Source organism: Nannospalax galili, unplaced genomic scaffold (assembly GCF_000622305.1).
Source record: "Nannospalax galili isolate Female #2095 unplaced genomic scaffold, S.galili_v1.0 scaffold85, whole genome shotgun sequence".
Taxonomy (NCBI): Eukaryota; Metazoa; Chordata; class Mammalia; order Rodentia; family Spalacidae; genus Nannospalax; species Nannospalax galili.
This window is the reverse complement of record NW_008358866.1, coordinates 6265288-6278144: the sequence shown is the minus strand read 5'-3', so window position 1 is coordinate 6278144 and position 12857 is coordinate 6265288.

Here is a 12857-nt window from a genome sequence, read left to right as displayed (position 1 = left end):
TGTACATATGTACAGACATGGATATATAAATCAAACTTGGTACATTTTCATTAGACAGAGGCATTGTTTGGGGCCATAGCCTAAGTCATTATCTTCTTTCTTTAAATTTTATTTTTGTCTTTTTTTTTTTTTTTTTTTTTTTTTTTTTTTTCTTTTTTGAGACAGGGTCTCCCTGTAGCCCCAGCTGGCCTGGAACTCACTATGTAGACCAGGCTGGCCTGAAATTCACAGAGATCTGCCTGCCTTTGTCTGGGATTAAAGGCGTGTGCCACCACACCAGGTGTTTTCAATTTTATTTTATGTGTGGTGTTTTGCCTGCAATGCAAAACATTTTTCTTTGCATGCAATGCTTGTGGAGATCACTAGAGGCATCAGATCCCCAGGAACTGGAGGGTATTAGGCACCATGTGGGTACTGGGAATGGGACCTGGGTCCTCTGCAAGTATAGTGAATACTTTGAACTGCTGAGCCATCCTTTAGCCCCTATCATTTATTTTCTTAATGTCTATTTTATTAGCTACCAACAAGGCCCTTTTTTCTCCAATGGATGCAAAATCAACAGTATTCATTAAACTTGTTTTCTTGAGTTTTAGAGAAAAATTTCTCAATTTGTTACTTCTTTGTCAAGATACCTCAGATCAGATACCTTAGAAAGTAACTTTTTGTTAGCATGACTTCTGTTTAGTCTGCTTATTGTGATATATTTTCATTCTGGAAGTTGGAGGTTTTTAAAAAAAACATTATTTTTATTTTATGTGCATGAGTGTATTCCTGTATATATGTAAGTGTACCTGTGCCATGCAATGCCTGCTGAGGCATTCAATCCCCTGGAACTGGAGTTATGGACAGTTGTTAGCTGCCATATGGGTGCTGATAATCAAACACAAGTCCTCTGCAAAAGCAGCCAGTGCTCTTAACCACTTAGCCATCTCTCTAGCCCAGAAGTTGGAGTTTTAATACTACTGTATAACACTAAAAAGATAAAAAACCAAAAAACAAGAAAAAAAGAAACCCTTAAAATTTAGCCTCGCTGTAGTTTGGAGCAAAATCTACAATCAAAGAATAATTTCAAACATGTTTTTCCTCAAATATTTCTCATATATTATGAAAACCAATAGTTGTTTCCAGACAGTAACAACTTAAATTATTTTTCCTTTCACTTTTTCTCATGAAAGGCAATTGTTTCAGACTAAGACAGCCTTAGTATTTCCCCCACCTTGACCAAATGATTAGATAGGAGGCTTTTTCAGACCTCTAGGTCCTGGACCCAGTTTTCTAAAGCATTTACTTTAAAAACCTTATAATTGCTAATTCTTTCTTTGCTTCTTTCAGATGTAAATATTTTTAAAAAGCCCTGTGCCAGGTTTACAGCCTGGGAATGTTCTTCTCTGGGACCTAGAGATCCCTTTATTAGGCATTGTCAAGGAGGGTTGTGCCTTCTTTTCTAGGCTGAGTAGGAAAGTAGGAGCATAACCGGTGGGCACCTTACTTTTAAGTTACTCCAGTCATGAAAAAAGTTATGTTCTTTTTGGGTGAAGCCAAAGGGCAAACACAGATGGTCTAAGAGTCTCCCTGGTATCCGAGGTCTGAGTTCTAAAACTCTTCAGTATTTTGTTTCAGCAGAGTTGAACTCAGAATGAAAGACGCATCATCTCCTTTTGGAGTGATTCTAAATAACAATGTCATTAACTGTTCAACTTTGTTCAATGTATTTTCTGCACTGTTACCCCTATGATTTATTGTCTCTTAGCCCCATATAACCTCTTAGCTGCAGGGTTTTGCTCCTTCCTTCCTTCCTTCCTTCCTTCCTTCCTTCCTTCCTTCCTTCCTTCCTTCCTTCCTCCCTCCCTCCTTTCCTTCCTTCCTTCCTTCCTCTGAAAAAGAATCCCTCTAAACCTCTAGAGTAGAGAAGGATGGGAAAGATACAGAATGGGCTTTTTCTTTAGTAGTAAAGGATTTGTTGCATAGGACTGTCCTGTAAAAGACAGATCATAGATAGATGCCTTTTTCCCAAGCTTTGTTGCACCTGCCCACCTAGGCTCATCACAGCTAAGCTTGTTAATTGTTAGGCTCCTTAAGAAAGGAGGGGCAAGGAGAGTCAGCCACACCCCCGACCAAGCATGAGTTGCACAAGGGGAAAGGGCTACGGGTATATAAGTTGAAGAAGTTGAAGGGAGGGTCTCTCTCTATGTTGTGGGACTGTGGGGATGTTACCATTCATGCTTGAATGAAGACTTTCCAGTGTGGCCTTCAGGAGGTGGGGGAGTACCCACACTTCTGTAAGTAAACCCTTTCCTGTTGCTCTGTAAGTAAGCCTAATACACTCACTGATTTCCCAGACTGTAATTTGAAGAAAACAAGCCTACCTTTGTGGTAGGGACCAAAGGTGGTTGTGGTGGTGGTGGTGGGGTGACATTTTTTACACTTCTCAGAAGGAATTTCAGCTACAGATTGAAGGGCTGGGAATGTTGATACAATAATACTTGACTTTTGTGCCTTCATATGTAATACTGTCTAGATGATAAACTGTTGTGAGAGGATTGCATTGTGTATTGGTGCAGACTTGAAAGAAGGAAAGATCTTGAGTAGTCTCCCAGAACTTGGTGGCTGAGTGACGTACAACATGGACCACTGGCTTATTGTTCTTCATTCTCACTAACTCATTCTCTGCTTAAAAATAAACAAAGAAACAAACAAACAAAAACAAAATCAAACACCAGCAACCACAGTCTTGTTTAAATATTGCTTTTATCAGGCAGATCCTATCTTGGAACTTGCAGTGGCTTCAGTTCACGTTTCTGACACATTTCTCAGGGTAGCCTCCAAGCCTCTGTATTCTTGCAATAAATTCTTTTTCTTGAGACTGGTCTCTATGGTTTCAACACACTGTACAAATTCATTCCTTCATGCTTGTTCTGATGGCTTAGATGGGAATGACCCCATAGACTCAGAATATTTGAATAGTTGATGTGTTTGTGGAGGTTTAGGAGGTACTTCCTTGCCAGAGGAAGCAAGTCACTGGGGGCAGGCTTTGAGAGTTGCTCTGTTTTCTGTGCTTGCTTGAAGATGTGAGTGCTCAGCTTTCTGCTCCTGCTGCCTCCTGCTATGTTTCCCTCACCATAATGAACTCTTTATCCTTCTAGAACTGTAAATTCAACACACTCTTCCATATGTGGCCTTGGTCATGATGTTTTATTACAGCATCAGAAAAGTAACTAATACAGTTGTAATGAAGATGTCTCTTTCTCCTAGAATCCCTTTTCTCCTATTGCTCAGTTCTTCCAAGAAAAATTCAGGCACTAGCAGCTTTGAAAATCTTCTGACTACTCCAGGAGTATCTGAAGTCCTTCTTTAAATGCATAGTCATTTACAGGTTGTTATGTAAAACATTTAAATAGTACAGCATTTCATTTATCTGTTATGGTTGCTGACTGTTCTTATGAGAAAATTTTCCAAATAATTGAAGCACTAAAACATCTCATTTTTATGTAATTTTGTATAAAATATTTCTGTCAAGTATTGTGAACATCTCTGCCCAATTAAGCAAAGAATACAGAACATGATTGAAGTCATTGTTCATAGGATTTCATTGTTTATGAATATCAATTGCTTGATTGTGCTTTAATACCATATATACCAAGATGTAGATCTTTATATCAACATTCTTCTAAGTTCATGTTTTCTTCTGTTTCTCTTCTTGATAAGAGCCATTCAAACCTTATTTTCCTGTGACCCATTTCTTTGCCTCCGTCAATAAACTGAGTTTTCCAATTCATCTCTCTCAACTCTTTTGAGTGAAATGAGGTGCTCCTGGTTGAAAGGCAACATATCATCCTAAATTCTAGAGCCTTGGGTCTCTGTCCTCATCAGGAGAATTATTTCTAGCATCTCTGGTTGTCTTTTTATGTCCCAGGATAACCAGCCATATTACATCAGAAGATATAAGAACATTTTGTTTATCAATATCAACCAACTTTTATATCACTAAGTGCTCTGCCCTAGTTAATCTCCAGTTGTATCTGGACTTACTGTGAATTTACTATGTTTAATAATATTTCATGTCTTCAGTGTGACACCTGGAGGAATCAGGGTGACCCTGGGAGGTGCCCTGGTGCTGTCGGTACCCTGGGTGGTCATGACTGTCTAGTGCTGTCACATTTAGTGGGATGAGAACTGGTGACATAGTTCCACATTGCCTGCAGAAGCCTGAGGAGTTCTTTTTAGAGACCTCTTTCTAGGAAGACTTGACTTTGTCACAGAAAAGCATTTCAGGGTGAGCCAGAATGAAGAAGAGTTGGAGTTTATTAAGATATTTTTAGCATAGATGTAATTATGGGGATTAATAGAAAGAAAGGCCCCCAGGGACAGTAGTACACAACCACTTGTGGGCATGACTTCTCAAGGAAGAGCTGCACTTCAGTCCTTAGCAGTAACCATCTGTATGGTTTTGGAGGCTCCCAAGTTATATCTCAAAGAGTTGCTAAGATTTTTTTTCTCCTTTTGCCTTCTTTTTTGATAAATAAGAATTTAGCATAGCTCTGGAGGAGTCTTGACTAGGGATTACAATCTGTTAACCTGGGACCATGGTTGTAAAAGGGAGTCAAGGCATTTTGTACTATAAACGGGGTTTCCTATGAGATTCCTAGAAAAGTATGTTTACAACTGGAAAAGGAATGGGCCATATGTGCTGAAGCCTTAAGCATGATGCATGGCTATCTTAAAATCACTGAAGCATCACTGTATAAAAGGAATAATTTCTCTATGTAGCAAACCAGCAAATGTCATTAATTGTCCTGAAATTCTTGACTCTCAGCTGGTGAGAGATCAACTAGACTTCAGAGTGAGTCTAGTTTCCTTTCCCATGCCCTCCTAATTTTCCCTATCTTTCTTTCTACCTCATGATTAGGATGTGATGTAGAAATGGATCAGAGTGGTAGAAATTCAAAGGACAAGGACGTTGACAATGGTGAGATATATGTACACTTGCCTAAACAATTACCTAAGAAAACCTTTGGCAATTGTGATGAAGATATGTCTTTATCTTCTTGGTGTGTGTAAAATTTAAAACCAGATATAGATCAGAATATGATAGCAAAAAAGCTGCAGTTGTGGAAAAAGAATTGCTACAAACTATTTTCAGGGAATGTGTTTGGAAGTAGGTAGTATACATCAAGGAGGCCTTCAATGCTTGCTGAAGATAGTTTCTTTAAGTTTGTTCCCCACTTACGGGAGACAAGGTTTGATGGTGAAGGGTTAATTGGATGCAGTGTAGTAATGAACGTGTTTTTTTCTCTTGGTTGAGGAAAAGTTGGGAGCAGCATGTTAGGGCTTTCTACAGAAGAGGCTGATGTTGATGTTCCAGACTGCATTTGTTTATATAGTCCCAAGTACGGAGTTTGGACTGTCTTGATATTCATGTAATTTGAAGCTCTTGTTTCTATTCCAAATATACGTTTTATAAAACAGTCACTGGGGACAAATTTGGCTCTGCTCTAAAGACCTGTTCCTGAGATTTTAATTAAAGATAATATATTTATGTACAAAGAAGAAAATTGTTAGGAATTATTGATTATACAATTTAACTTCATAGGAAGAGTATTATAATTTTCAATAACCTGTTTTCAAATTGGGCCTACACTATTTTGATCTCATTTTTTTTTTCTAAAGCTTTGGTACTATTCTTTGGCTGAACAGTGATTATATTGGTCAACTAACAGCTTGAAAACTTATCTCTTTAAGACAAATCATAAAAATCAGTTACTTAATTAACTTGATGATTTAACACAGGTAAAAGGAACCCTTTAATCTCTTACAAGAAGGAAAATCTCTGCTATGTTCTTCTGGTTCTTCTTCAGTAGATGCTTTCGGCTTTAACGTTTGCCTTGTCTTCCTGTGAGGCTGGATTAAGCTATTTGTCATGATGAAGAAAAATAAAGTCATCCCACTCTTGAGTTCGTGTGGAAACTAATAATTCAACTCAGTGTGAGTCCTGGACTTTGGAACAAACCATCCTGAGGCATGAGGAGTGGCCTGCCTGACATCAGCTAGTTTTGAGCTACATGGAGTTCAGGCTGGAAAGACAATCTGAAAATATTTTGATGTAGTTTTAAAAAAACTGTCAGATATTAAAACTTTCAAATTTACTTATATTCCTTGAATAAAACATTTAGAAACATATAGGTGAGCCCTTATAAACTAACAGTCAAAAATATTTTACTTAGTGGAATTAATTCATAATCAAATTTCCCAATTAGAATAAAGTTCTTGAAGATCAAATACTCTTTCTGACTCTAATTGGGTCTGGTTATATTACTATTTAACATTTCTCAGCCATATCATACAGCTTGGTTTTATACACATCACTTTAAATTTTGTGCATGGCTTTTACTCTTTCTATGAGCTAAAATCAGAAGATAAAGCATATGCCTGTGTAATGCCATCCATCTCCATTTATGAAGATGGAGAGAAAAAACATCCTATTTTACTCTCTCAGCCAGAAGCACCATGTTGCATCATTTACAAACAAGAAGTTTTATCCACATCACAATGTAAATCCACAAGGTGGTTTAATTTTCTACTTTTCAAAATAAAAATTACCTTGAAAGTGAAAGACTTTTAATCCTATTTTTTGTCTTTTATAAATATTCACTAAAAGCTATATCTGTGTTCAAACAGTGTCTCTCTAGTCCTCTGCAAATGTCATGAAATGACATTTCTGAATTTTATATTCTTTTTAATAATGATCTCAAATTTTATCACCAAACTAAATTACTCTCCTGGGTTCCAGATTCACACATGCATTTTTTTCTTTGCTATCTTGACTTGAAGTATAGTAGGCATTTCAAACTTAATGTTCCTAAATATTAAGAATAGACTATTCTCTTCTATCCTAATCCCAAATCTAATTTATTTTAAGCCAGTTAACCTCAATAAATGATACCAGCTAATCAAAATAGAAAAGGAGATCAAGAAGTCATTCCTGCCTCTCTCTTTTTCTCTCTCTCTTTCTCTTTCAGTATTTCATTAATTAATAAACTTTTACTCCTATACCAAATAACTGTATTCCAAATCTGATCTCTTCTTTTTATTTACTTTGTTACAAACCAGTCCAGACACATATAATTTTGTTTTTAATTCTACAACAGACTCCTGATGAGTCTGATTTTACTTTCATCCATGGTAATCTGGCTTCCATAACAGGCAAAATGATCATTCTATCTAAATAACAATCAGATTGTGTTATTCTTCTGCTTCAAATCTCCATTGACGTCTTGTTGTATAGGACGGATCATTTTTGAAATTAGGTATGATGCCTGCAGAGAAGAATGCTTGTACTTATGAATATCCATTGCTCTTTTCTCTTTCTTCCTAAGTGCATAGTTAAACATGCCCCATTTTCATACTCTCACCTTGATTATTTGGGATAAAGGAGTGTAGGTAGAGGTGGAGGCCATCACTGCAGCCCTGGCCCATGAAATTTTTTTTTCTAGTTGCTTTCCTCATTGTGTGGCAATGTTAAAGGCTGTGTATTAAAGATATTCCACAGTATGAAAGGAGGTAGGATTCTTCATTGTCTCCATGACACAAACTCCAACCTTAGCCAATTCATACTGGTTGGCTACATACATAGGAAATACAGTTGTGGTTTCTAAAGCTACAGTTTTAGGCATAATCCAGGCCCTGTCCATCTCTCCAAACTCACAGCTGTATCTTTCTTCTTTCTCAACTGGCCCCAGTTAATATGTGCTTATTTACACTTATAAGTTCACATTAATCAGAATCTTCACACTTCCTACCTCTCTGCTTGAGCTCATCTCCCACCAGATATAAACAGGGATACTTCCTTTTCCTCAATCAGGGATCAATCAACTCAAATGCCACTTTTTTCAGAGAAGCGTTCTCTGACTGCCCCATCTAAAGCAGCTCCTCCACCAGTTTCTTACTACAGCATCTTAGTAATAAGTCTTCTTGGCAATTATCAGTCCCTAGAATTGTCTTTTATGTTTTAGAGAGCGTCTCACTGTATATCCTTGGCTGGCCTTGAACTCATGGCAATCCTGTCATAGCCTCCCAAGTGCTGGGATTACAGGTATATGCTTCCACATCTGGGGCTGGAATTGTCATGTTGATTTAAATTTTTAGAAATATTTTCTTTTTATTATTCCTATTTTATGTATGTGAATATACTGCCTTCATGTTTGTAACTGTACCCATGTTGTACAATGCCTGTAGAAGTCAGAAGAGGGATTTGGATCCCCAGGAACTGGAGCTACTGATGGTTGTTAACCACCATTTAGGCACTGGGAATTGAACCTAGGTCCTCTGTAAGAGCAGCCAGTACTTTTAACTGCTGAGCCATCTCTCTAGTCCGTTAAAAATGATTTTAGGTAATTGACCAGGGTGTTTTGTGTATATATGTACATATATGGCATTTATAGCTCAATTGTATATGCATATATACAGGTATATGTGTATATACCATATAGCTCATATGAAACATAGTTTTTTAATATCTTTGTAAATTGCATATAAATAAGGCATTATACAAAGCCCCAGGATTCAGAAGCAGAGTCTACTGTGTAGGTCTAATTTTGAACTCATTAGATGATTATAAGAACTTAATCTTTCTGAGGTTCAATTTGCACATTAAATACTATGTTATCTTCTGTGATTTCATGAGGTATAATGTTTTTTTAATATATATTATAAACTATCCAGAGTTTGTAATATATAAGAGTTAAGGCCACAGGGATTTCTCAAAGCATTCACAAAATACCTTGTGTGTAGATAGCTGTGGTGTCTGTACTTTTAGGTCAATGTACTGATATATATATATATATTAATTAGATACATTGTATATTATCAAAGCATAAGATTTTTGGAGACATATATACCATTCTTTCTTGATCACCACCATTTCTGGGGGCTTCAAAATAAAGAATTGCTTTCCATCCATAATGAAGTTTTGTAGCTGACATTCTTTAACATGTTGCTATTTTCTAGAGGCTGAAGGAAGCAAGTATCAGTGTTATATGTGAAGACTTGAATTTCTGTTCAGATATAATGGTAAAGTTTTTCTTTAGTGGCTCAGCAATCTCTGAGAGACCCATACCCAAGTTGCCTTTTATTGGCCTGAAATCTGCCCAAACTGAACAAACTGGGAATAGACAGTGTTGCTTCACAACCTTGCTATTATCACTGTACACCTTTCCCAGGAAGGAAATTCATCATATCAAATAGCATATGAAATGCTTACAGAATTGTTTTGTGTGTGAGAAATACTTTTTGGGAAATTAGGCATTGTTGTTGTTTAATGTTTCCATCAGAAAAGAAGGTGCCTTGTCTCTTGACCTGCCTCAGACAGCAAGTGAATTATGACTAGTTACTGCCATTGCTCCTAGCTCTGCCTTGGAATATGCAGTAAAGTGATAAGAATATCTCTTGCTTTTGAGGAAGTTCTTTGGTTTTACTCTCAGATGAGTTTCAGGTTTCAGGAGTTCCTCTCTGTGCCCCCACTCACAAGACTGGGGCAATTCCAGCTCAGGGTTTGGGACTGGAAGGTCTTAGAATACTCAGAATTTTCTCTCTTCAGCAGAGGGCTGAAATGCAATGTGAGACATATAGCAAGTGAATTTTTAAAAGCATTGCCACAGGGGAAGGCATAAGGGGAAGAATTCAGTGTTTCTTTGCCTAGTTTCTGTTTCCTGTTTTGCAGAAAAATCCATCTATTGCTTATTAAAAATAATCAAAGGTGGCTTGTTCCAAGACAAGATCATCTTTAAATTTGACAAGGTCCCCAAACAAAGTAGCTTTTACATGCTATTAAGCAAGTTTTCACAAAGTAAGTATTAGCAGCATTATTCCACTTTGTAATACCAGTAAAAGACAATTTTCTTGATATTTGTTAATGAAGTCCACAAATCAGAGAATAGAGACCCAGGAGAGCCCCTCTATTAATGCTTTATGGTACTTATACAAAAGAACATAAAGGAACCTGAGAGATTTTTGTGCCAGGGTGGAATTGAAATGTATTATTGCTTACCAATGAGAATATACAGGAGTTTTTTTTTTTTTCTTTCCTCCTATAAATTGGATTCTGGCTAACCTAATACTTTGCTATAAAGGTCTTTTTACCTTATGGATGTATATTATTAGCCAACTTTATGGTGCTAAGTATATTGCATTTATATGTCTAGTGGGGCCTGATCTAGCTTTTTAAAACTGTACTTAATTAAACACCAGTGCTGCGCTGACCCTGCTTACTCTGGAGGAAGGAAAAGTTTAAGATCACATGAGTTATTGGTGTGAATATAACACAAGTTAATTATAAGTATTTTCTTATGATTTTTGGGGGAGAAAGAACACCCTACCATGGCTAATTTGACCCTTTTCCTTCATACTTGACAGTTTCTGCTGTTTTAAAGAAATACATTTTATCATGGAAAAAACAAAGCAAATTAAAATACTCATAAGTCTCACCTGTGAATCCCATAGAAACTTTGGAAAATGTTGTATAATGCTCATGATCAGAAAATACATCTAGTAAGATGCTGTTCAATGAAAATTAAAAATACTGTTGATTATACATTTTCCTGTAGCACCTTCCAGTACTATGAGAGCTAGCCAGCAGGGAGGAAGCTTCCTGCTCAGTACTGAATTGATTGGTTTCTCCAATATCCCATGGCCAATGTGTGTCAGGTTTTCAACAACAGGTTTTACTATCAAGTCCTTGTGGGCATCCAGGAGAAATGGCAATAGCCTGTATTGTTTTTAAGTGTCTCTAGGATACCTCTGACCAACAACTTGATGGAAAGAGGTATTCCATACCTGGCACTGGGCTTTTATCGTGTGGTAACCTATGACTTCTAATATGAGCATAATCCCCTGTGTAGGGTAACTCCAGTTAAACTCTTTTATATGGATATATATATATATATATCTTATAAAATAGTAGTTTCCATATGGCTTTAAACTGTGATCTGCAATAATGTTGGGCATGGCAAAATATGCCCATGGGTGCAATAGTGGTACAGATGTTATGGTGTTAATCAACAACCTTCTGATGAGACTGAAGGTCCACTCCCCAGGAAGAAATACATGCCTAGTACTACAATTTGGCCAAGAACCCAGGGTTAGAGAGCTCACAGCCCCCAGTGTGAAACTACTACTATTGTTTTGCTAAATGGACACAGTATCAAATTTGCTTCTAGATTCCTTTCTCTCTACCCATAGTTTAATGCAACTCTCAGATATCCTCAGAAAAGTTTCTTTGTGCAATGGATGGAGATGAATGCAGATGTTTACAATGGGCTAAGAAACAGAGAATAACTGTGGAGTGCTCATCCACAAATGGGACATCTGTATGGAGTGGGAAGGGGGTCCATGAGCCCTCACCCCTAACTGAGGAGCTATTGACAGTTGACAGGTTTTGGGGGGGAGGATGAATCAGTTTTCTTTAAGGGTGTGGTCCTTTAGGTTAATCATGCTCCAGTGGGTGATGCCACACATAGAAGTACATGGACATCATAAATTAGAGTTAATGGATTATGAAATAAAAAACAAAACAAAACAAAGAGGACACGATGTGTTGGTGGGAGTAGAGATTTTGGGAGAGATCTGGGGGAAGTTTCAGGAAGGGATTTGGGAGTGAGTATGATGAAAATACATTGTATGAAAATTTCAAAGATTTAATAAAAATATTTTTAAAAGAAAATTAAAAATACAATCTTCTGTTCTTATTCTTATCTAAGTCTATAATTTACCAGTTTCAAGTTTTTCTGGCTATATAACGCTTTGTATGCTATATACATATCTTTTTCTCTCAATAGGAAATATATTTTAAAAATTTTTCATGAAAGGAACTATCAGAGTGTAACACATTGATTTTAAATTTAGCTTATTTGTGAGGTTTTCTTAGTAATGAACACATCTCTATCTATCACTGTGCATTAATTCCATTTTGTGAATCAACAATAATTGACCGGTGTCTTTTTTGGTGCATATTTTGCTTTTATTATTTGTTACTATAAACAATCCTGCTTCAAAGACTTACCTATGTCTTTATCAATTATATGCACTGAGCAAATCCTCAGAAATTGAACACTCATGTTTGAAATGTTGATGATTTTTCCAATTTGCTCTATGATGATGCTAGTTTACAACCCTCCTTACAGTCTTACTCCAATAGTGTCCAAGGGTGCCTCTGTTGCTCAAACTAGCTTTTATTAGACATTCCATTTCTTGTCATATATGATAGCAAACTTAGAATTTTGGGCTAGTGTAACTTGCCCATTAAAATTTTTGCAAAGTAAATGAATGAAAATGAAAGCAATATTATTTCTATCATGCATTCACACATGAGGTTAGACTGTCTAGAGGATTTGAAAGCTGAATTACACAGTTTACACTGGCTCTGTGGTCAAAGCCAGTAAATGCATGTAAACCTGAGGTAGCTGGTTTTGATGGTATATGTTAATTTGGCCTCTTTGAACCATCCAGGCAGACCCTGATGTGTCTTTAAGTAGTATCTGGCAAAATTTTCCTGATGTTACACTTTGTGAACTGTTGCCTAATCTATTTTATTATTTTTCTTATATATGTGCTGTAAAGGAAATAATTGGTTAGTACAGCTATTGATGCTCTGTAAATTGTCTACTTTTTTTCTTAGAAAATGTTTAACAAAATAAGAACAACTCAATGCTAATGCTATGTAATAAAGGTTTCACAAATATATATTTTCCTTATGACTTTATTTATTATTTCAAATTAGGCATAAAGTGTTCTGAAAAGTCGAAGAGCTTGGGTTGTCAGGCTCTTTCGTGGGATGTCAGGCTTGGGATGAGTGGTTGTACAGCCCT